Source organism: Chaetodon trifascialis, chromosome 12 (assembly GCF_039877785.1).
Source record: "Chaetodon trifascialis isolate fChaTrf1 chromosome 12, fChaTrf1.hap1, whole genome shotgun sequence".
Classification (NCBI taxonomy): Eukaryota; Metazoa; Chordata; class Actinopteri; order Chaetodontiformes; family Chaetodontidae; genus Chaetodon; species Chaetodon trifascialis.
Window position 1 is genome coordinate 6,836,180 of NC_092067.1, and position 23,425 is coordinate 6,859,604.

Sequence of the window (23,425 nt, forward strand, 5' to 3'; positions counted from 1 at the left end):
CGCCTCCCCGTAGCCTATGAAGTCCACAGGGACTGGCGACTACAATAAAAACTTGTTTTATTATTATTTTTATTATGAATATTGTAAAGTTTCATTTTCTTTTTCACTTTTCACTTCAACTAACGTTTTATTATTATTAATGGAAAACACTGCAGGCTTGACTTAGACTGTAGTCATTTTAGTATTTAAAGCCAGAGCGGTGAAGTTACGTTAAATGTAAAAGTAAGTAAATAAACATAGAATAAAGGCAATTGATAAGAAATATGAATAATCCGGTTTTGTTTTGGTTTGCTTACTTTCGTAAAATGGGAACGAAACAAAGCGGTTTGTCAAAACGGTGAAGGTGAGCCTTAAAACTGTCTTCTTGTGGACGGTACCTCCGTCTCACATGCGGGAAGCCGGGGTTCGCCTCCCCGTAGCCCATAAAGTCCACAGGGACTGGCGACTGCAATAAAAACTTGTTTTATTATTATTTTTATTATGAATATTGTAAAGTTTCATTTTCTTTTTCACTTTTCACTTCAACTAACGTTTTATTATTATTAATGGAAAACACTGCAGGCTTGACTTAGACTGTAGTCATTTTAGTATTTAAAGCCAGAGCGGTGAAGTTACGTTAAATGTAAAAGTAAGGAAATAAACATAGAATCAAGACAATTGATAGGAAATATGAATAATCCGTTTTTGTTTTTTGTTTTTTTGTTTGCTTACTTTCGTAAAATGGGAAAGAAACAAAGCGGTTTGTCAAAACGGTGTAGGTGCCCCTTAAAACTGTCTTCTTGTCAGTTATTATTGCTTCGTTGCTGTAGGATTGTGGACGGTACCTCCGTCTCACATGCGGGAAGCCGGGGTTCGCCTCCCCGTAGCCTATGAAGTCCACAGGGACTGGCGACTACAATAAAAACTTGTTTTATTATTATTTTTATTATGAATATTGTAAAGTTTCATTTTCTTTTTCACTTTTCACTTCAACTAACGTTTTATTATTATTAATGGAAAACACTGCAGGCTTGACTTAGACTGTAGTCATTTTAGTATTTAAAGCCAGAGCGGTGAAGTTACGTTAAATGTAAAAGTAAGTAAATAAACATAGAATAAAGGCAATTGATAAGAAATATGAATAATCCGGTTTTGTTTTGGTTTGCTTACTTTCGTAAAATGGGAAAGAAACAAAGCGGTTTGTCAAAACGGTGAAGGTGAGCCTTAAAACTGTCTTCTTGTGGACGGTACCTCCGTCTCACATGCGGGAAGCCGGGGTTCGCCTCCCCGTAGCCCATAAAGTCCACAGGGACTGGCGACTGCAATAAAAACTTGTTTTATTATTATTTTTATTATGAATATTGTAAAGTTTCATTTTCTTTTTCACTTTTCACTTCAACTAACGTTTTATTATTATTAATGGAAAACACTGCAAGCTTGACTTAGACTGTAGTCATTTTAGTATTTAAAGCCAGAGCGGTGAAGTTACGTTAAATGTAAAAGTAAGGAAATAAACATAGAATCAAGACAATTGATAGGAAATATGAATAATCCGTTTTTGTTTTTTGTTTTTTTGTTTGCTTACTTTCGTAAAATGGGAAAGAAACAAAGCGGTTTGTCAAAACGGTGTAGGTGCGCCTTAAAACTGTCTTCTTGTCAGTTATTATTGCTTCGTTGCTGTAGGATTGTGGACGGTACCTCCGTCTCACATGCGGGAAGCCGGGGTTCGCCTCCCCGTAGCCTATGAAGTCCACAGGGACTGGCGACTACAATAAAAACTTGTTTTATTATTATTTTTATTATGAATATTGTAAAGTTTCATTTTCTTTTTCACTTTTCACTTCAACTAACGTTTTATTATTATTAATGGAAAACACTGCAGGCTTGACTTACAGGTTTGTTTACAGGGGGCAGTGTCGTGCTAGGCAGTGAAGGAAAGTGCAGCGTGATGGGTTGAGTGGGCTCACCTGTGGGTGATTGGGAGCATTGTGAGGAACCCGCGAAAGACGGAACTGATAAAAGAGAGAGAGGAAGTTTGTGTCAGTCTCTCTGCGGGGCGGAACGGTGTGGACGCTACGGGGCACACCGCCAGTCAAGACTTTCGGTCCAGCGCTCACTCTCCGGGGAGGTGGGTGCCGTTCGCGACTTATAGTATAGATAGGCAAGTAGGAAAGTTGTGTCAGTGTTAGGAGGGGAGGCTGGTTGCCTCCTTTAGGTAGCTAGGCGGGGAGTTTAGTTGGGAATGAGCCGGCTAACACCGCCTCGCAGCCACGCACAGCTTCCGGTCCGCCGCTGCTAGCTGCAAGAAGGCTCCGTCCCTCAGCTGCTTCCCTGGGGCATCGGACGGCGCCTCCAGCTCAGACCCCGGGAGGGGGGGTCTCATCGGCTCCGACAGTTGAGTCCTGGTTTTTTATCGTTTCAAGTGCTAGCAGTAGAATTGTTTGGTGGGATAGGAGGGGTGTTTTTATAGTCCAGTAGTAGTCATTTTAGTATTTTTCACTTTTCACTTCAACTAACGTTTTATTATTATTAATGGAAAACACTGCAGGCTTGACTTAGACTGTAGTCATTTTAGTATTTAAAGCCAGAGCGGTGAAGTTACGTTAAATGTAAAAGTAAGTAAATAAACATAGAATAAAGGCAATTGATAAGAAATATGAATAATCCGGTTTTGTTTTGGTTTGCTTACTTTCGTAAAATGGGAAAGAAACAAAGCGGTTTGTCAAAACGGTGAAGGTGAGCCTTAAAACTGTCTTCTTGTGGACGGTACCTCCGTCTCACATGCGGGAAGCCGGGGTTCGCCTCCCCGTAGCCCATAAAGTCCACAGGGACTGGCGACTGCAATAAAAACTTGTTTTATTATTATTTTTATTATGAATATTGTAAAGTTTCATTTTCTTTTTCACTTTTCACTTCAACTAACGTTTTATTATTATTAATGGAAAACACTGCAGGCTTGACTTAGACTGTAGTCATTTTAGTATTTAAAGCCAGAGCGGTGAAGTTACGTTAAATGTAAAAGTAAGGAAATAAACATAGAATCAAGACAATTGATAGGAAATATGAATAATCCGTTTTTGTTTTTTGTTTTTTTGTTTGCTTACTTTCGTAAAATGGGAAAGAAACAAAGCGGTTTGTCAAAACGGTGTAGGTGCCCCTTAAAACTGTCTTCTTGTCAGTTATTATTGCTTCGTTGCTGTAGGATTGTGGACGGTACCTCCGTCTCACATGCGGGAAGCCGGGGTTCGCCTCCCCGTAGCCTATGAAGTCCACAGGGACTGGCGACTACAATAAAAACTTGTTTTATTATTATTTTTATTATGAATATTGTAAAGTTTCATTTTCTTTTTCACTTTTCACTTCAACTAACGTTTTATTATTATTAATGGAAAACACTGCAGGCTTGACTTACAGGTTTGTTTACAGGGGGCAGTGTCGTGCTAGGCAGTGAAGGAAAGTGCAGCGTGATGGGTTGAGTGGGCTCACCTGTGGGTGATTGGGAGCATTGTGAGGAACCCGCGAAAGACGGAACTGATAAAAGAGAGAGAGGAAGTTTGTGTCAGTCTCTCTGCGGGGCGGAACGGTGTGGACGCTACGGGGCACACCGCCAGTCAAGACTTTCGGTCCAGCGCTCACTCTCCGGGGAGGTGGGTGCCGTTCGCGACGTATAGTATAGATAGGCAAGTAGGAAAGTTGTGTCAGTGTTAGGAGGGGAGGCTGGTTGCCTCCTTTAGGTAGCTAGGCGGGGAGTTTAGTTGGGAATGAGCCGGCTAACACCGCCTCGCAGCCACGCACAGCTTCCGGTCCGCCGCTGCTAGCTGCAAGAAGGCTCCGTCCCTCAGCTGCTTCCCTGGGGCATCGGACGGCGCCTCCAGCTCAGACCCCGGGAGGGGGGGAGGGGGGGTCTCATCGGCTCCGACAGTTGAGTCCTGGTTTTTTATCGTTTCAAGTGCTAGCAGTAGAATTGTTTGGTGGGATAGGAGGGGTGTTTTTATAGTCCAGTAGTAGTCATTTTAGTATTTTTCACTTTTCACTTCAACTAACGTTTTATTATTATTAATGGAAAACACTGCAGGCTTGACTTAGACTGTAGTCATTTTAGTATTTAAAGCCAGAGCGGTGAAGTTACGTTAAATGTAAAAGTAAGTAAATAAACATAGAATAAAGGCAATTGATAAGAAATATGAATAATCCGGTTTTGTTTTGGTTTGCTTACTTTCGTAAAATGGGAAAGAAACAAAGCGGTTTGTCAAAACGGTGAAGGTGAGCCTTAAAACTGTCTTCTTGTGGACGGTACCTCCGTCTCACATGCGGGAAGCCGGGGTTCGCCTCCCCGTAGCCCATAAAGTCCACAGGGACTGGCGACTGCAATAAAAACTTGTTTTATTATTATTTTTATTATGAATATTGTAAAGTTTCATTTTCTTTTTCACTTTTCACTTCAACTAACGTTTTATTATTATTAATGGAAAACACTGCAGGCTTGACTTAGACTGTAGTCATTTTAGTATTTAAAGCCAGAGCGGTGAAGTTACGTTAAATGTAAAAGTAAGGAAATAAACATAGAATCAAGACAATTGATAGGAAATATGAATAATCCGTTTTTGTTTTTTGTTTTTTTGTTTGCTTACTTTCGTAAAATGGGAAAGAAACAAAGCGGTTTGTCAAAACGGTGTAGGTGCCCCTTAAAACTGTCTTCTTGTCAGTTATTATTGCTTCGTTGCTGTAGGATTGTGGACGGTACCTCCGTCTCACATGCGGGAAGCCGGGGTTCGCCTCCCCGTAGCCTATGAAGTCCACAGGGACTGGCGACTACAATAAAAACTTGTTTTATTATTATTTTTATTATGAATATTGTAAAGTTTCATTTTCTTTTTCACTTTTCACTTCAACTAACGTTTTATTATTATTAATGGAAAACACTGCAGGCTTGACTTAGACTGTAGTCATTTTAGTATTTAAAGCCAGAGCGGTGAAGTTACGTTAAATGTAAAAGTAAGTAAATAAACATAGAATAAAGGCAATTGATAAGAAATATGAATAATCCGGTTTTGTTTTGGTTTGCTTACTTTCGTAAAATGGGAAAGAAACAAAGCGGTTTGTCAAAACGGTGAAGGTGAGCCTTAAAACTGTCTTCTTGTGGACGGTACCTCCGTCTCACATGCGGGAAGCCGGGGTTCGCCTCCCCGTAGCCCATAAAGTCCACAGGGACTGGCGACTGCAATAAAAACTTGTTTTATTATTATTTTTATTATGAATATTGTAAAGTTTCATTTTCTTTTTCACTTTTCACTTCAACTAACGTTTTATTATTATTAATGGAAAACACTGCAGGCTTGACTTAGACTGTAGTCATTTTAGTATTTAAAGCCAGAGCGGTGAAGTTACGTTAAATGTAAAAGTAAGGAAATAAACATAGAATCAAGACAATTGATAGGAAATATGAATAATCCGTTTTTGTTTTTTGTTTTTTTGTTTGCTTACTTTCGTAAAATGGGAAAGAAACAAAGCGGTTTGTCAAAACGGTGTAGGTGCCCCTTAAAACTGTCTTCTTGTCAGTTATTATTGCTTCGTTGCTGTAGGATTGTGGACGGTACCTCCGTCTCACATGCGGGAAGCCGGGGTTCGCCTCCCCGTAGCCTATGAAGTCCACAGGGACTGGCGACTACAATAAAAACTTGTTTTATTATTATTTTTATTATGAATATTGTAAAGTTTCATTTTCTTTTTCACTTTTCACTTCAACTAACGTTTTATTATTATTAATGGTAAACACTGCAGGCTTGACTTAGACTGTAGTCATTTTAGTATTTAAAGCCAGAGCGGTGAAGTTACGTTAAATGTAAAAGTAAGTAAATAAACATAGAATAAAGGCAATTGATAAGAAATATGAATAATCCGGTTTTGTTTTGGTTTGCTTACTTTCGTAAAATGGGAAAGAAACAAAGCGGTTTGTCAAAACGGTGAAGGTGAGCCTTAAAACTGTCTTCTTGTGGACGGTACCTCCGTCTCACATGCGGGAAGCCGGGGTTCGCCTCCCCGTAGCCCATAAAGTCCACAGGGACTGGCGACTGCAATAAAAACTTGTTTTATTATTATTTTTATTATGAATATTGTAAAGTTTCATTTTCTTTTTCACTTTTCACTTCAACTAACGTTTTATTATTATTAATGGAAAACACTGCAGGCTTCACTTTGTAGTCATTTTAGTATTTAAAGCCAGAGCGGTGAAGTTACGTTAAATGTAAAAGTAAGGAAATAAACATAGAATCAAGACAATTGATAGGAAATATGAATAATCCGTTTTTGTTTTTTGTTTTTTTGTTTGCTTACTTTCGTAAAATGGGAAAGAAACAAAGCGGTTTGTCAAAACGGTGTAGGTGCCCCTTAAAACTGTCTTCTTGTCAGTTATTATTGCTTCGTTGCTGTAGGATTGTGGACGGTACCTCCGTCTCACATGCGGGAAGCCGGGGTTCGCCTCCCCGTAGCCTATGAAGTCCACAGGGACTGGCGACTACAATAAAAACTTGTTTTATTATTATTTTTATTATGAATATTGTAAAGTTTCATTTTCTTTTTCACTTTTCACTTCAACTAACGTTTTATTATTATTAATGGAAAACACTGCAGGCTTGACTTAGACTGTAGTCATTTTAGTATTTAAAGCCAGAGCGGTGAAGTTACGTTAAATGTAAAAGTAAGTAAATAAACATAGAATAAAGGCAATTGATAAGAAATATGAATAATCCGGTTTTGTTTTGGTTTGCTTACTTTCGTAAAATGGGAAAGAAACAAAGCGGTTTGTCAAAACGGTGAAGGTGAGCCTTAAAACTGTCTTCTTGTGGACGGTACCTCCGTCTCACATGCGGGAAGCCGGGGTTCGCCTCCCCGTAGCCCATAAAGTCCACAGGGACTGGCGACTGCAATAAAAACTTGTTTTATTATTATTTTTATTATGAATATTGTAAAGTTTCATTTTCTTTTTCACTTTTCACTTCAACTAACGTTTTATTATTATTAATGGAAAACACTGCAGGCTTGACTTAGACTGTAGTCATTTTAGTATTTAAAGCCAGAGCGGTGAAGTTACGTTAAATGTAAAAGTAAGGAAATAAACATAGAATCAAGACAATTGATAGGAAATATGAATAATCCGTTTTTGTTTTTTGTTTTTTTGTTTGCTTACTTTCGTAAAATGGGAAAGAAACAAAGCGGTTTGTCAAAACGGTGTAGGTGCCCCTTAAAACTGTCTTCTTGTCAGTTATTATTGCTTCGTTGCTGTAGGATTGTGGACGGTACCTCCGTCTCACATGCGGGAAGCCGGGGTTCGCCTCCCCGTAGCCTATGAAGTCCACAGGGACTGGCGACTACAATAAAAACTTGTTTTATTATTATTTTTATTGTGAATATTGTAAAGTTTCATTTTCTTTTTCACTTTTCACTTCAACTAACGTTTTATTATTATTAATGGAAAACACTGCAGGCTTGACTTACAGGTTTGTTTACAGGGGGCAGTGTCGTGCTAGGCAGTGAAGGAAAGTGCAGCGTGATGGGTTGAGTGGGCTCACCTGTGGGTGATTGGGAGCATTGTGAGGAACCCCCGAAAGACGGAACTGATAAAAGAGAGAGAGGAAGTTTGTGTCAGTCTCTCTGCGGGGCGGAACGGTGTGGACGCTACGGGGCACACCGCCAGTCAAGACTTTCGGTCCAGCGCTCACTCTCCGGGGAGGTGGGTGCCGTTCGCGACGTATAGTATAGATAGGCAAGTAGGAAAGTTGTGTCAGTGTTAGGAGGGGAGGCTGGTTGCCTCCTTTAGGTAGCTAGGCGGGGAGTTTAGTTGGGAATGAGCCGGCTAACACCGCCTCGCAGCCACGCACAGCTTCCGGTCCGCCGCTGCTAGCTGCAAGAAGGCTCCGTCCCTCAGCTGCTTCCCTGGGGCATCGGACGGCGCCTCCAGCTCAGACCCCGGGAGGGGGGGAGGGGGGGTCTCATCGGCTCCGACAGTTGAGTCCTGGTTTTTTATCGTTTCAAGTGCTAGCAGTAGAATTGTTTGGTGGGATAGGAGGGGTGTTTTTATAGTCCAGTAGTAGTCATTTTAGTATTTAAAGCCAGAGCGGTGAAGTTACGTTAAATGTAAAAGTAAGTAAATAAACATAGAATAAAGGCAATTGATAAGAAATATGAATAATCCGGTTTTGTTTTGGTTTGCTTACTTTCGTAAAATGGGAAAGAAACAAAGCGGTTTGTCAAAACGGTGAAGGTGAGCCTTAAAACTGTCTTCTTGTGGACGGTACCTCCGTCTCACATGCGGGAAGCCGGGGTTCGCCTCCCCGTAGCCCATAAAGTCCACAGGGACTGGCGACTGCAATAAAAACTTGTTTTATTATTATTTTTATTATGAATATTGTAAAGTTTCATTTTCTTTTTCACTTTTCACTTCAACTAACGTTTTATTATTATTAATGGAAAACACTGCAGGCTTGACTTTGTAGTCATTTTAGTATTTAAAGCCAGAGCGGTGAAGTTACGTTAAATGTAAAAGTAAGGAAATAAACATAGAATCAAGACAATTGATAGGAAATATGAATAATCCGTTTTTGTTTTTTGTTTTTTTGTTTGCTTACTTTCGTAAAATGGGAAAGAAACAAAGCGGTTTGTCAAAACGGTGTAGGTGCCCCTTAAAACTGTCTTCTTGTCAGTTATTATTGCTTCGTTGCTGTAGGATTGTGGACGGTACCTCCGTCTCACATGCGGGAAGCCGGGGTTCGCCTCCCCGTAGCCTATGAAGTCCACAGGGACTGGCGACTACAATAAAAACTTGTTTTATTATTATTTTTATTATGAATATTGTAAAGTTTCATTTTCTTTTTCACTTTTCACTTCAACTAACGTTTTATTATTATTAATGGAAAACACTGCAGGCTTGACTTAGACTGTAGTCATTTTAGTATTTAAAGCCAGAGCGGTGAAGTTACGTTAAATGTAAAAGTAAGTAAATAAACATAGAATAAAGGCAATTGATAAGAAATATGAATAATCCGGTTTTGTTTTGGTTTGCTTACTTTCGTAAAATGGGAAAGAAACAAAGCGGTTTGTCAAAACGGTGAAGGTGAGCCTTAAAACTGTCTTCTTGTGGACGGTACCTCCGTCTCACATGCGGGAAGCCGGGGTTCGCCTCCCCGTAGCCCATAAAGTCCACAGGGACTGGCGACTGCAATAAAAACTTGTTTTATTATTATTTTTATTATGAATATTGTAAAGTTTCATTTTCTTTTTCACTTTTCACTTCAACTAACGTTTTATTATTATTAATGGAAAACACTGCAGGCTTGACTTAGACTGTAGTCATTTTAGTATTTAAAGCCAGAGCGGTGAAGTTACGTTAAATGTAAAAGTAAGGAAATAAACATAGAATCAAGACAATTGATAGGAAATATGAATAATCCGTTTTTGTTTTTTGTTTTTTTGTTTGCTTACTTTCGTAAAATGGGAAAGAAACAAAGCGGTTTGTCAAAACGGTGTAGGTGCGCCTTAAAACTGTCTTCTTGTCAGTTATTATTGCTTCGTTGCTGTAGGATTGTGGACGGTACCTCCGTCTCACATGCGGGAAGCCGGGGTTCGCCTCCCCGTAGCCTATGAAGTCCACAGGGACTGGCGACTACAATAAAAACTTGTTTTATTATTATTTTTATTATGAATATTGTAAAGTTTCATTTTCTTTTTCACTTTTCACTTCAACTAACGTTTTATTATTATTAATGGAAAACACTGCAGGCTTGACTTACAGGTTTGTTTACAGGGGGCAGTGTCGTGCTAGGCAGTGAAGGAAAGTGCAGCGTGATGGGTTGAGTGGGCTCACCTGTGGGTGATTGGGAGCATTGTGAGGAACCCCCGAAAGACGGAACTGATAAAAGAGAGAGAGGAAGTTTGTGTCAGTCTCTCTGCGGGGCGGAACGGTGTGGACGCTACGGGGCACACCGCCAGTCAAGACTTTCGGTCCAGCGCTCACTCTCCGGGGAGGTGGGTGCCGTTCGCGACGTATAGTATAGATAGGCAAGTAGGAAAGTTGTGTCAGTGTTAGGAGGGGAGGCTGGTTGCCTCCTTTAGGTAGCTAGGCGGGGAGTTTAGTTGGGAATGAGCCGGCTAACACCGCCTCGCAGCCACGCACAGCTTCCGGTCCGCCGCTGCTAGCTGCAAGAAGGCTCCGTCCCTCAGCTGCTTCCCTGGGGCATCGGACGGCGCCTCCAGCTCAGACCCCGGGAGGGGGGGAGGGGGGGTCTCATCGGCTCCGACAGTTGAGTCCTGGTTTTTTATCGTTTCAAGTGCTAGCAGTAGAATTGTTTGGTGGGATAGGAGGGGTGTTTTTATAGTCCAGTAGTAGTCATTTTAGTATTTTTCACTTTTCACTTCAACTAACGTTTTATTATTATTAATGGAAAACACTGCAGGCTTGACTTAGACTGTAGTCATTTTAGTATTTAAAGCCAGAGCGGTGAAGTTACGTTAAATGTAAAAGTAAGTAAATAAACATAGAATAAAGGCAATTGATAAGAAATATGAATAATCCGGTTTTGTTTTGGTTTGCTTACTTTCGTAAAATGGGAACGAAACAAAGCGGTTTGTCAAAACGGTGAAGGTGAGCCTTAAAACTGTCTTCTTGTGGACGGTACCTCCGTCTCACATGCGGGAAGCCGGGGTTCGCCTCCCCGTAGCCCATAAAGTCCACAGGGACTGGCGACTGCAATAAAAACTTGTTTTATTATTATTTTTATTATGAATATTGTAAAGTTTCATTTTCTTTTTCACTTTTCACTTCAACTAACGTTTTATTATTATTAATGGAAAACACTGCAGGCTTGACTTAGACTGTAGTCATTTTAGTATTTAAAGCCAGAGCGGTGAAGTTACGTTAAATGTAAAAGTAAGGAAATAAACATAGAATCAAGACAATTGATAGGAAATATGAATAATCCGTTTTTGTTTTTTGTTTTTTTGTTTGCTTACTTTCGTAAAATGGGAAAGAAACAAAGCGGTTTGTCAAAACGGTGTAGGTGCCCCTTAAAACTGTCTTCTTGTCAGTTATTATTGCTTCGTTGCTGTAGGATTGTGGACGGTACCTCCGTCTCACATGCGGGAAGCCGGGGTTCGCCTCCCCGTAGCCTATGAAGTCCACAGGGACTGGCGACTACAATAAAAACTTGTTTTATTATTATTTTTATTATGAATATTGTAAAGTTTCATTTTCTTTTTCACTTTTCACTTCAACTAACGTTTTATTATTATTAATGGAAAACACTGCAGGCTTGACTTAGACTGTAGTCATTTTAGTATTTAAAGCCAGAGCGGTGAAGTTACGTTAAATGTAAAAGTAAGTAAATAAACATAGAATAAAGGCAATTGATAAGAAATATGAATAATCCGGTTTTGTTTTGGTTTGCTTACTTTCGTAAAATGGGAAAGAAACAAAGCGGTTTGTCAAAACGGTGAAGGTGAGCCTTAAAACTGTCTTCTTGTGGACGGTACCTCCGTCTCACATGCGGGAAGCCGGGGTTCGCCTCCCCGTAGCCCATAAAGTCCACAGGGACTGGCGACTGCAATAAAAACTTGTTTTATTATTATTTTTATTATGAATATTGTAAAGTTTCATTTTCTTTTTCACTTTTCACTTCAACTAACGTTTTATTATTATTAATGGAAAACACTGCAAGCTTGACTTAGACTGTAGTCATTTTAGTATTTAAAGCCAGAGCGGTGAAGTTACGTTAAATGTAAAAGTAAGGAAATAAACATAGAATCAAGACAATTGATAGGAAATATGAATAATCCGTTTTTGTTTTTTGTTTTTTTGTTTGCTTACTTTCGTAAAATGGGAAAGAAACAAAGCGGTTTGTCAAAACGGTGTAGGTGCCCCTTAAAACTGTCTTCTTGTCAGTTATTATTGCTTCGTTGCTGTAGGATTGTGGACGGTACCTCCGTCTCACATGCGGGAAGCCGGGGTTCGCCTCCCCGTAGCCTATGAAGTCCACAGGGACTGGCGACTACAATAAAAACTTGTTTTATTATTATTTTTATTATGAATATTGTAAAGTTTCATTTTCTTTTTCACTTTTCACTTCAACTAACGTTTTATTATTATTAATGGAAAACACTGCAGGCTTGACTTACAGGTTTGTTTACAGGGGGCAGTGTCGTGCTAGGCAGTGAAGGAAAGTGCAGCGTGATGGGTTGAGTGGGCTCACCTGTGGGTGATTGGGAGCATTGTGAGGAACCCGCGAAAGACGGAACTGATAAAAGAGAGAGAGGAAGTTTGTGTCAGTCTCTCTGCGGGGCGGAACGGTGTGGACGCTACGGGGCACACCGCCAGTCAAGACTTTCGGTCCAGCGCTCACTCTCCGGGGAGGTGGGTGCCGTTCGCGACTTATAGTATAGATAGGCAAGTAGGAAAGTTGTGTCAGTGTTAGGAGGGGAGGCTGGTTGCCTCCTTTAGGTAGCTAGGCGGGGAGTTTAGTTGGGAATGAGCCGGCTAACACCGCCTCGCAGCCACGCACAGCTTCCGGTCCGCCGCTGCTAGCTGCAAGAAGGCTCCGTCCCTCAGCTGCTTCCCTGGGGCATCGGACGGCGCCTCCAGCTCAGACCCCGGGAGGGGGGGAGGGGGGGTCTCATCGGCTCCGACAGTTGAGTCCTGGTTTTTTATCGTTTCAAGTGCTAGCAGTAGAATTGTTTGGTGGGATAGGAGGGGTGTTTTTATAGTCCAGTAGTAGTCATTTTAGTATTTTTCACTTTTCACTTCAACTAACGTTTTATTATTATTAATGGAAAACACTGCAGGCTTGACTTAGACTGTAGTCATTTTAGTATTTAAAGCCAGAGCGGTGAAGTTACGTTAAATGTAAAAGTAAGTAAATAAACATAGAATAAAGGCAATTGATAAGAAATATGAATAATCCGGTTTTGTTTTGGTTTGCTTACTTTCGTAAAATGGGAAAGAAACAAAGCGGTTTGTCAAAACGGTGAAGGTGAGCCTTAAAACTGTCTTCTTGTGGACGGTACCTCCGTCTCACATGCGGGAAGCCGGGGTTCGCCTCCCCGTAGCCCATAAAGTCCACAGGGACTGGCGACTGCAATAAAAACTTGTTTTATTATTATTTTTATTATGAATATTGTAAAGTTTCATTTTCTTTTTCACTTTTCACTTCAACTAACGTTTTATTATTATTAATGGAAAACACTGCAGGCTTGACTTAGACTGTAGTCATTTTAGTATTTAAAGCCAGAGCGGTGAAGTTACGTTAAATGTAAAAGTAAGGAAATAAACATAGAATCAAGACAATTGATAGGAAATATGAATAATCCGTTTTTGTTTTTTGTTTTTTTGTTTGCTTACTTTCGTAAAATGGGAAAGAAACAAAGCGGTTTGTCAAAACGGTGTAGGTGCCCCTTAAAACTGTCTTCTTGTCAGTTATTATTGCTTCGTTGCTGTAGGATTGTGGACGGTACCTCCGTCTCACATGCGGGAAGCCGGGGTTCGCCTCCCCGTAGCCTATGGAGTCCACAGGGACTGGCGACTACAATAAAAACTTGTTTTATTATTATTTTTATTATGAATATTGTAAAGTTTCATTTTCTTTTTCACTTTTCACTTCAACTAACGTTTTATTATTATTAATGGAAAACACTGCAGGCTTGACTTAGACTGTAGTCATTTTAGTATTTAAAGCCAGAGCGGTGAAGTTACGTTAAATGTAAAAGTAAGTAAATAAACATAGAATAAAGGCAATTGATAAGAAATATGAATAATCCGGTTTTGTTTTGGTTTGCTTACTTTCGTAAAATGGGAAAGAAACAAAGCGGTTTGTCAAAACGGTGAAGGTGAGCCTTAAAACTGTCTTCTTGTGGACGGTACCGCCGTCTCACATGCGGGAAGCCGGGGTTCGCCTCCCCGTAGCCCATAAAGTCCACAGGGACTGGCGACTGCAATAAAAACTTGTTTTATTATTATTTTTATTATGAATATTGTAAAGTTTCATTTTCTTTTTCACTTTTCACTTCAACTAACGTTTTATTATTATTAATGGAAAACACTGCAGGCTTCACTTTGTAGTCATTTTAGTATTTAAAGCCAGAGCGGTGAAGTTACGTTAAATGTAAAAGTAAGGAAATAAACATAGAATCAAGACAATTGATAGGAAATATGAATAATCCGTTTTTGTTTTTTGTTTTTTTGTTTGCTTACTTTCGTAAAATGGGAAAGAAACAAAGCGGTTTGTCAAAACGGTGTAGGTGCCCCTTAAAACTGTCTTCTTGTCAGTTATTATTGCTTCGTTGCTGTAGGATTGTGGACGGTACCTCCGTCTCACATGCGGGAAGCCGGGGTTCGCCTCCCCGTAGCCTATGAAGTCCACAGGGACTGGCGACTACAATAAAAACTTGTTTTATTATTATTTTTATTATGAATATTGTAAAGTTTCATTTTCTTTTTCACTTTTCACTTCAACTAACGTTTTATTATTATTAATGGAAAACACTGCAGGCTTGACTTAGACTGTAGTCATTTTAGTATTTAAAGCCAGAGCGGTGAAGTTACGTTAAATGTAAAAGTAAGTAAATAAACATAGAATAAAGGCAATTGATAAGAAATATGAATAATCCGGTTTTGTTTTGGTTTGCTTACTTTCGTAAAATGGGAAAGAAACAAAGCGGTTTGTCAAAACGGTGAAGGTGAGCCTTAAAACTGTCTTCTTGTGGACGGTACCTCCGTCTCACATGCGGGAAGCCGGGGTTCGCCTCCCCGTAGCCCATAAAGTCCACAGGGACTGGCGACTGCAATAAAAACTTGTTTTATTATTATTTTTATTATGAATATTGTAAAGTTTCATTTTCTTTTTCACTTTTCACTTCAACTAACGTTTTATTATTATTAATGGAAAACACTGCAGGCTTGACTTAGACTGTAGTCATTTTAGTATTTAAAGCCAGAGCGGTGAAGTTACGTTAAATGTAAAAGTAAGGAAATAAACATAGAATCAAGACAATTGATAGGAAATATGAATAATCCGTTTTTGTTTTTTGTTTTTTTGTTTGCTTACTTTCGTAAAATGGGAAAGAAACAAAGCGGTTTGTCAAAACGGTGTAGGTGCCCCTTAAAACTGTCTTCTTGTCAGTTATTATTGCTTCGTTGCTGTAGGATTGTGGACGGTACCTCCGTCTCACATGCGGGAAGCCGGGGTTCGCCTCCCCGTAGCCTATGAAGTCCACAGGGACTGGCGACTACAATAAAAACTTGTTTTATTATTATTTTTATTATGAATATTGTAAAGTTTCATTTTCTTTTTCACTTTTCACTTCAACTAACGTTTTATTATTATTAATGGAAAACACTGCAGGCTTGACTTAGACTGTAGTCATTTTAGTATTTAAAGCCAGAGCGGTGAAGTTACGTTAAATGTAAAAGTAAGTAAATAAACATAGAATAAAGGCAATTGATAAGAAATATGAATAATCCGGTTTTGTTTTGGTTTGCTTACTTTCGTAAAATGGGAAAGAAACAAAGCGGTTTGTCAAAACGGTGAAGGTGAGCCTTAAAACTGTCTTCTTGTGGACGGTACCGCCGTCTCACATGCGGGAAGCCGGGGTTCGCCTCCCCGTAGCCCATAAAGTCCACAGGGACTGGCGACTGCAATAAAAACTTGTTTTATTATTATTTTTATTATGAATATTGTAAAGTTTCATTTTCTTTTTCACTTTTCACTTCAACTAACGTTTTATTATTATTAATGGAAAACACTGCAGGCTTCACTTTGTAGTCATTTTAGTATTTAAAGCCAGAGCGGTGAAGTTACGTTAAATGTAAAAGTAAGGAAATAAACATAGAATCAAGACAATTGATAGGAAATATGAATAATCCGTTTTTGTTTTTTGTTTTTTTGTTTGCTTACTTTCGTAAAATGGGAAAGAAACAAAGCGGTTTGTCAAAACGGTGTAGGTGCCCCTTAAAACTGTCTTCTTGTCAGTTATTATTGCTTCGTTGCTGTAGGATTGTGGACGGTACCTCCGTCTCACATGCGGGAAGCCGGGGTTCGCCTCCCCGTAGCCTATGAAGTCCACAGGGACTGGCGACTACAATAAAAACTTGTTTTATTATTATTTTTATTATGAATATTGTAAAGTTTCATTTTCTTTTTCACTTTTCACTTCAACTAACGTTTTATTATTATTAATGGAAAACACTGCAGGCTTGACTTACAGGTTTGTTTACAGGGGGCAGTGTCGTGCTAGGCAGTGAAGGAAAGTGCAGCGTGATGGGTTGAGTGGGCTCACCTGTGGGTGATTGGGAGCATTGTGAGGAACCCGCGAAAGACGGAACTGATAAAAGAGAGAGAGGAAGTTTGTGTCAGTCTCTCTGCGGGGCGGAACGGTGTGGACGCTACGGGGCACACCGCCAGTCAAGACTTTCGGTCCAGCGCTCACTCTCCGGGGAGGTGGGTGCCGTTCGCGACGTATAGTATAGATAGGCAAGTAGGAAAGTTGTGTCAGTGTTAGGAGGGGAGGCTGGTTGCCTCCTTTAGGTAGCTAGGCGGGGAGTTTAGTTGGGAATGAGCCGGCTAACACCGCCTCGCAGCCACGCACAGCTTCCGGTCCGCCGCTGCTAGCTGCAAGAAGGCTCCGTCCCTCAGCTGCTTCCCTGGGGCATCGGACGGCGCCTCCAGCTCAGACCCCGGGAGGGGGGGAGGGGGGGTCTCATCGGCTCCGACAGTTGAGTCCTGGTTTTTTATCGTTTCAAGTGCTAGCAGTAGAATTGTTTGGTGGGATAGGAGGGGTGTTTTTATAGTCCAGTAGTAGTCATTTTAGTATTTTTCACTTTTCACTTCAACTAACGTTTTATTATTATTAATGGAAAACACTGCAGGCTTGACTTAGACTGTAGTCATTTTAGTATTTAAAGCCAGAGCGGTGAAGTTACGTTAAATGTAAAAGTAAGTAAATAAACATAGAATAAAGGCAATTGATAAGAAATATGAATAATCCGGTTTTGTTTTGGTTTGCTTACTTTCGTAAAATGGGAAAGAAACAAAGCGGTTTGTCAAAACGGTGAAGGTGAGCCTTAAAACTGTCTTCTTGTGGACGGTACCTCCGTCTCACATGCGGGAAGCCGGGGTTCGCCTCCCCGTAGCCCATAAAGTCCACAGGGACTGGCGACTGCAATAAAAACTTGTTTTATTATTATTTTTATTATGAATATTGTAAAGTTTCATTTTCTTTTTCACTTTTCACTTCAACTAACGTTTTATTATTATTAATGGAAAACACTGCAGGCTTGACTTAGACTGTAGTCATTTTAGTATTTAAAGCCAGAGCGGTGAAGTTACGTTAAATGTAAAAGTAAGGAAATAAACATAGAATCAAGACAATTGATAGGAAATATGAATAATCCGTTTTTGTTTTTTGTTTTTTTGTTTGCTTACTTTCGTAAAATGGGAAAGAAACAAAGCGGTTTGTCAAAACGGTGTAGGTGCCCCTTAAAACTGTCTTCTTGTCAGTTATTATTGCTTCGTTGCTGTAGGATTGTGGACGGTACCTCCGTCTCACATGCGGGAAGCCGGGGTTCGCCTCCCCGTAGCCTATGAAGTCCACAGGGACTGGCGACTACAATAAAAACTTGTTTTATTATTATTTTTATTATGAATATTGTAAAGTTTCATTTTCTTTTTCACTTTTCACTTCAACTAACGTTTTATTATTATTAATGGAAAACACTGCAGGCTTGACTTAGACTGTAGTCATTTTAGTATTTAAAGCCAGAGCGGTGAAGTTACGTTAAATGTAAAAGTAAGTAAATAAACATAGAATAAAGGCAATTGATAAGAAATATGAATAATCCGGTTTTGTTTTGGTTTGCTTACTTTCGTAAAATGGGAAAGAAACAAAGCGGTTTGTCAAAACGGTGAAGGTGAGCCTTAAAACTGTCTTCTTGTGGACGGTACCTCCGTCTCACATGCGGGAAGCCGGGGTTCGCCTCCCCGTAGCCCATAAAGTCCACAGGGACTGGCGACTGCAATAAAAACTTGTTTTATTATTATTTTTATTATGAATATTGTAAAGTTTCATTTTCTTTTTCACTTTTCACTTCAACTAACGTTTTATTATTATTAATGGAAAACACTGCAAGCTTGACTTAGACTGTAGTCATTTTAGTATTTAAAGCCAGAGCGGTGAAGTTACGTTAAATGTAAAAGTAAGGAAATAAACATAGAATCAAGACAATTGATAGGAAATATGAATAATCCGTTTTTGTTTTTTGTTTTTTTGTTTGCTTACTTTCGTAAAATGGGAAAGAAACAAAGCGGTTTGTCAAAACGGTGTAGGTGCCCCTTAAAACTGTCTTCTTGTCAGTTATTATTGCTTCGTTGCTGTAGGATTGTGGACGGTACCTCCGTCTCACATGCGGGAAGCCGGGATTCGCCTCCCCGTAGCCTATGAAGTCCACAGGGACTGGCGACTACAATAAAAACTTGTTTTATTATTATTTTTATTATGAATATTGTAAAGTTTCATTTTCTTTTTCACTTCAACTAACGTTTTATTATTATTAATGGAAAACACTGCAGGCTTGACTTACAGGTTTGTTTACAGGGGGCAGTGTCGTGCTAGGCAGTGAAGGAAAGTGCAGCGTGATGGGTTGAGTGGGCTCACCTGTGGGTGATTGGGAGCATTGTGAGGAACCCGCGAAAGACGGAACTGATAAAAGAGAGAGAGGAAGTTTGTGTCAGTCTCTCTGCGGGGCGGAACGGTGTGGACGCTACGGGGCACACCGCCAGTCAAGACTTTCGGTCCAGCGCTCACTCTCCGGGGAGGTGGGTGCCGTTCGCGACTTATAGTATAGATAGGCAAGTAGGAAAGTTGTGTCAGTGTTAGGAGGGGAGGCTGGTTGCCTCCTTTAGGTAGCTAGGCGGGGAGTTTAGTTGGGAATGAGCCGGCTAACACCGCCTCGCAGCCACGCACAGCTTCCGGTCCGCCGCTGCTAGCTGCAAGAAGGCTCCGTCCCTCAGCTGCTTCCCTGGGGCATCGGACGGCGCCTCCAGCTCAGACCCCGGGAGGGGGGGTCTCATCGGCTCCGACAGTTGAGTCCTGGTTTTTTATCGTTTCAAGTGCTAGCAGTAGAATTGTTTGGTGGGATAGGAGGGGTGTTTTTATAGTCCAGTAGTAGTCATTTTAGTATTTTTCACTTTTCACTTCAACTAACGTTTTATTATTATTAATGGAAAACACTGCAGGCTTGACTTAGACTGTAGTCATTTTAGTATTTAAAGCCAGAGCGGTGAAGTTACGTTAAATGTAAAAGTAAGTAAATAAACATAGAATAAAGGCAATTGATAAGAAATATGAATAATCCGGTTTTGTTTTGGTTTGCTTACTTTCGTAAAATGGGAAAGAAACAAAGCGGTTTGTCAAAACGGTGAAGGTGAGCCTTAAAACTGTCTTCTTGTGGACGGTACCTCCGTCTCACATGCGGGAAGCCGGGGTTCGCCTCCCCGTAGCCCATAAAGTCCACAGGGACTGGCGACTGCAATAAAAACTTGTTTTATTATTATTTTTATTATGAATATTGTAAAGTTTCATTTTCTTTTTCACTTTTCACTTCAACTAACGTTTTATTATTATTAATGGAAAACACTGCAGGCTTCACTTTGTAGTCATTTTAGTATTTAAAGCCAGAGCGGTGAAGTTACGTTAAATGTAAAAGTAAGGAAATAAACATAGAATCAAGACAATTGATAGGAAATATGAATAATCCGTTTTTGTTTTTTGTTTTTTTGTTTGCTTACTTTCGTAAAATGGGAAAGAAACAAAGCGGTTTGTCAAAACGGTGTAGGTGCCCCTTAAAACTGTCTTCTTGTCAGTTATTATTGCTTCGTTGCTGTAGGATTGTGGACGGTACCTCCGTCTCACATGCGGGAAGCCGGGGTTCGCCTCCCCGTAGCCTATGAAGTCCACAGGGACTGGCGACTACAATAAAAACTTGTTTTATTATTATTTTTATTATGAATATTGTAAAGTTTCATTTTCTTTTTCACTTTTCACTTCAACTAACGTTTTATTATTATTAATGGAAAACACTGCAGGCTTGACTTAGACTGTAGTCATTTTAGTATTTAAAGCCAGAGCGGTGAAGTTACGTTAAATGTAAAAGTAAGTAAATAAACATAGAATAAAGGCAATTGATAAGAAATATGAATAATCCGGTTTTGTTTTGGTTTGCTTACTTTCGTAAAATGGGAAAGAAACAAAGCGGTTTGTCAAAACGGTGAAGGTGAGCCTTAAAACTGTCTTCTTGTGGACGGTACCTCCGTCTCACATGCGGGAAGCCGGGGTTCGCCTCCCCGTAGCCCATAAAGTCCACAGGGACTGGCGACTGCAATAAAAACTTGTTTTATTATTATTTTTATTATGAATATTGTAAAGTTTCATTTTCTTTTTCACTTTTCACTTCAACTAACGTTTTATTATTATTAATGGAAAACACTGCAGGCTTCACTTTGTAGTCATTTTAGTATTTAAAGCCAGAGCGGTGAAGTTACGTTAAATGTAAAAGTAAGGAAATAAACATAGAATCAAGACAATTGATAGGAAATATGAATAATCCGTTTTTGTTTTTTGTTTTTTTGTTTGCTTACTTTCGTAAAATGGGAAAGAAACAAAGCGGTTTGTCAAAACGGTGTAGGTGCCCCTTAAAACTGTCTTCTTGTCAGTTATTATTGCTTCCTTGCTGTAGGATTGTGGACGGTACCTCCGTCTCACATGCGGGAAGCCGGGGTTCGCCTCCCCGTAGCCTATGAAGTCCACAGGGACTGGCGACTACAATAAAAACTTGTTTTATTATTATTTTTATTATGAATATTGTAAAGTTTCATTTTCTTTTTCACTTTTCACTTCAACTAACGTTTTATTATTATTAATGGAAAACACTGCAGGCTTGACTTAGACTGTTGTCATTTTAGTATTTAAAGCCAGAGCGGTGAAGTTACGTTAAATGTAAAAGTAAGTAAATAAACATAGAATAAAGGCAATTGATAAGAAATATGAATAATCCGGTTTTGTTTTGGTTTGCTTACTTTCGTAAAATGGGAAAGAAACAAAGCGGTTTGTCAAAACGGTGAAGGTGAGCCTTAAAACTGTCTTCTTGTGGACGGTACCTCCGTCTCACATGCGGGAAGCCGGGGTTCGCCTCCCCGTAGCCCATAAAGTCCACAGGGACTGGCGACTGCAATAAAAACTTGTTTTATTATTATTTTTATTATGAATATTGTAAAGTTTCATTTTCTTTTTCACTTTTCACTTCAACTAACGTTTTATTATTATTAATGGAAAACACTGCAGGCTTGACTTAGACTGTAGTCATTTTAGTATTTAAAGCCAGAGCGGTGAAGTTACGTTAAATGTAAAAGTAAGGAAATAAACATAGAATCAAGACAATTGATAGGAAATATGAATAATCCGTTTTTGTTTTTTGTTTTTTTGTTTGCTTACTTTCGTAAAATGGGAAAGAAACAAAGCGGTTTGTCAAAACGGTGTAGGTGCCCCTTAAAACTGTCTTCTTGTCAGTTATTATTGCTTCGTTGCTGTAGGATTGTGGACGGTACCTCCGTCTCACATGCGGGAAGCCGGGGTTCGCCTCCCCGTAGCCTATGAAGTCCACAGGGACTGGCGACTACAATAAAAACTTGTTTTATTATTATTTTTATTGTGAATATTGTAAAGTTTCATTTTCTTTTTCACTTTTCACTTCAACTAACGTTTTATTATTATTAATGGAAAACACTGCAGGCTTGACTTACAGGTTTGTTTACAGGGGGCAGTGTCGTGCTAGGCAGTGAAGGAAAGTGCAGCGTGATGGGTTGAGTGGGCTCACCTGTGGGTGATTGGGAGCATTGTGAGGAACCCCCGAAAGACGGAACTGATAAAAGAGAGAGAGGAAGTTTGTGTCAGTCTCTCTGCGGGGCGGAACGGTGTGGACGCTACGGGGCACACCGCCAGTCAAGACTTTCGGTCCAGCGCTCACTCTCCGGGGAGGTGGGTGCCGTTCGCGACGTATAGTATAGATAGGCAAGTAGGAAAGTTGTGTCAGTGTTAGGAGGGGAGGCTGGTTGCCTCCTTTAGGTAGCTAGGCGGGGAGTTTAGTTGGGAATGAGCCGGCTAACACCGCCTCGCAGCCACGCACAGCTTCCGGTCCGCCGCTGCTAGCTGCAAGAAGGCTCCGTCCCTCAGCTGCTTCCCTGGGGCATCGGACGGCGCCTCCAGCTCAGACCCCGGGAGGGGGGGAGGGGGGGTCTCATCGGCTCCGACAGTTGAGTCCTGGTTTTTTATCGTTTCAAGTGCTAGCAGTAGAATTGTTTGGTGGGATAGGAGGGGTGTTTTTATAGTCCAGTAGTAGTCATTTTAGTATTTTTCACTTTTCACTTCAACTAACGTTTTATTATTATTAATGGAAAACACTGCAGGCTTGACTTAGACTGTAGTCATTTTAGTATTTAAAGCCAGAGCGGTGAAGTTACGTTAAATGTAAAAGTAAGTAAATAAACATAGAATAAAGGCAATTGATAAGAAATATGAATAATCCGGTTTTGTTTTGGTTTGCTTACTTTCGTAAAATGGGAACGAAACAAAGCGGTTTGTCAAAACGGTGAAGGTGAGCCTTAAAACTGTCTTCTTGTGGACGGTACCTCCGTCTCACATGCGGGAAGCCGGGGTTCGCCTCCCCGTAGCCCATAAAGTCCACAGGGACTGGCGACTGCAATAAAAACTTGTTTTATTATTATTTTTATTATGAATATTGTAAAGTTTCATTTTCTTTTTCACTTTTCACTTCAACTAACGTTTTATTATTATTAATGGAAAACACTGCAGGCTTGACTTAGACTGTAGTCATTTTAGTATTTAAAGCCAGAGCGGTGAAGTTACGTTAAATGTAAAAGTAAGGAAATAAACATAGAATCAAGACAATTGATAGGAAATATGAATAATCCGTTTTTGTTTTTTGTTTTTTTGTTTGCTTACTTTCGTAAAATGGGAAAGAAACAAAGCGGTTTGTCAAAACGGTGTAGGTGCCCCTTAAAACTGTCTTCTTGTCAGTTATTATTGCTTCGTTGCTGTAGGATTGTGGACGGTACCTCCGTCTCACATGCGGGAAGCCGGGGTTCGCCTCCCCGTAGCCTATGAAGTCCACAGGGACTGGCGACTACAATAAAAACTTGTTTTATTATTATTTTTATTATGAATATTGTAAAGTTTCATTTTCTTTTTCACTTTTCACTTCAACTAACGTTTTATTATTATTAATGGAAAACACTGCAGGCTTGACTTACAGGTTTGTTTACAGGGGGCAGTGTCGTGCTAGGCAGTGAAGGAAAGTGCAGCGTGATGGGTTGAGTGGGCTCACCTGTGGGTGATT

At 40.0% G+C, this 23,425-nt stretch overlaps 1 protein-coding gene across 3 annotated transcripts in view; it reads right to left on the minus strand.

Annotated features, from left to right (window-relative positions):
* cacnb4a (calcium channel, voltage-dependent, beta 4a subunit) overlaps window positions 1-23,425 on the minus strand; it is a 249,236-nt gene that overhangs the window by 86,687 nt on the left and 139,124 nt on the right. The window lies entirely within an intron of this gene.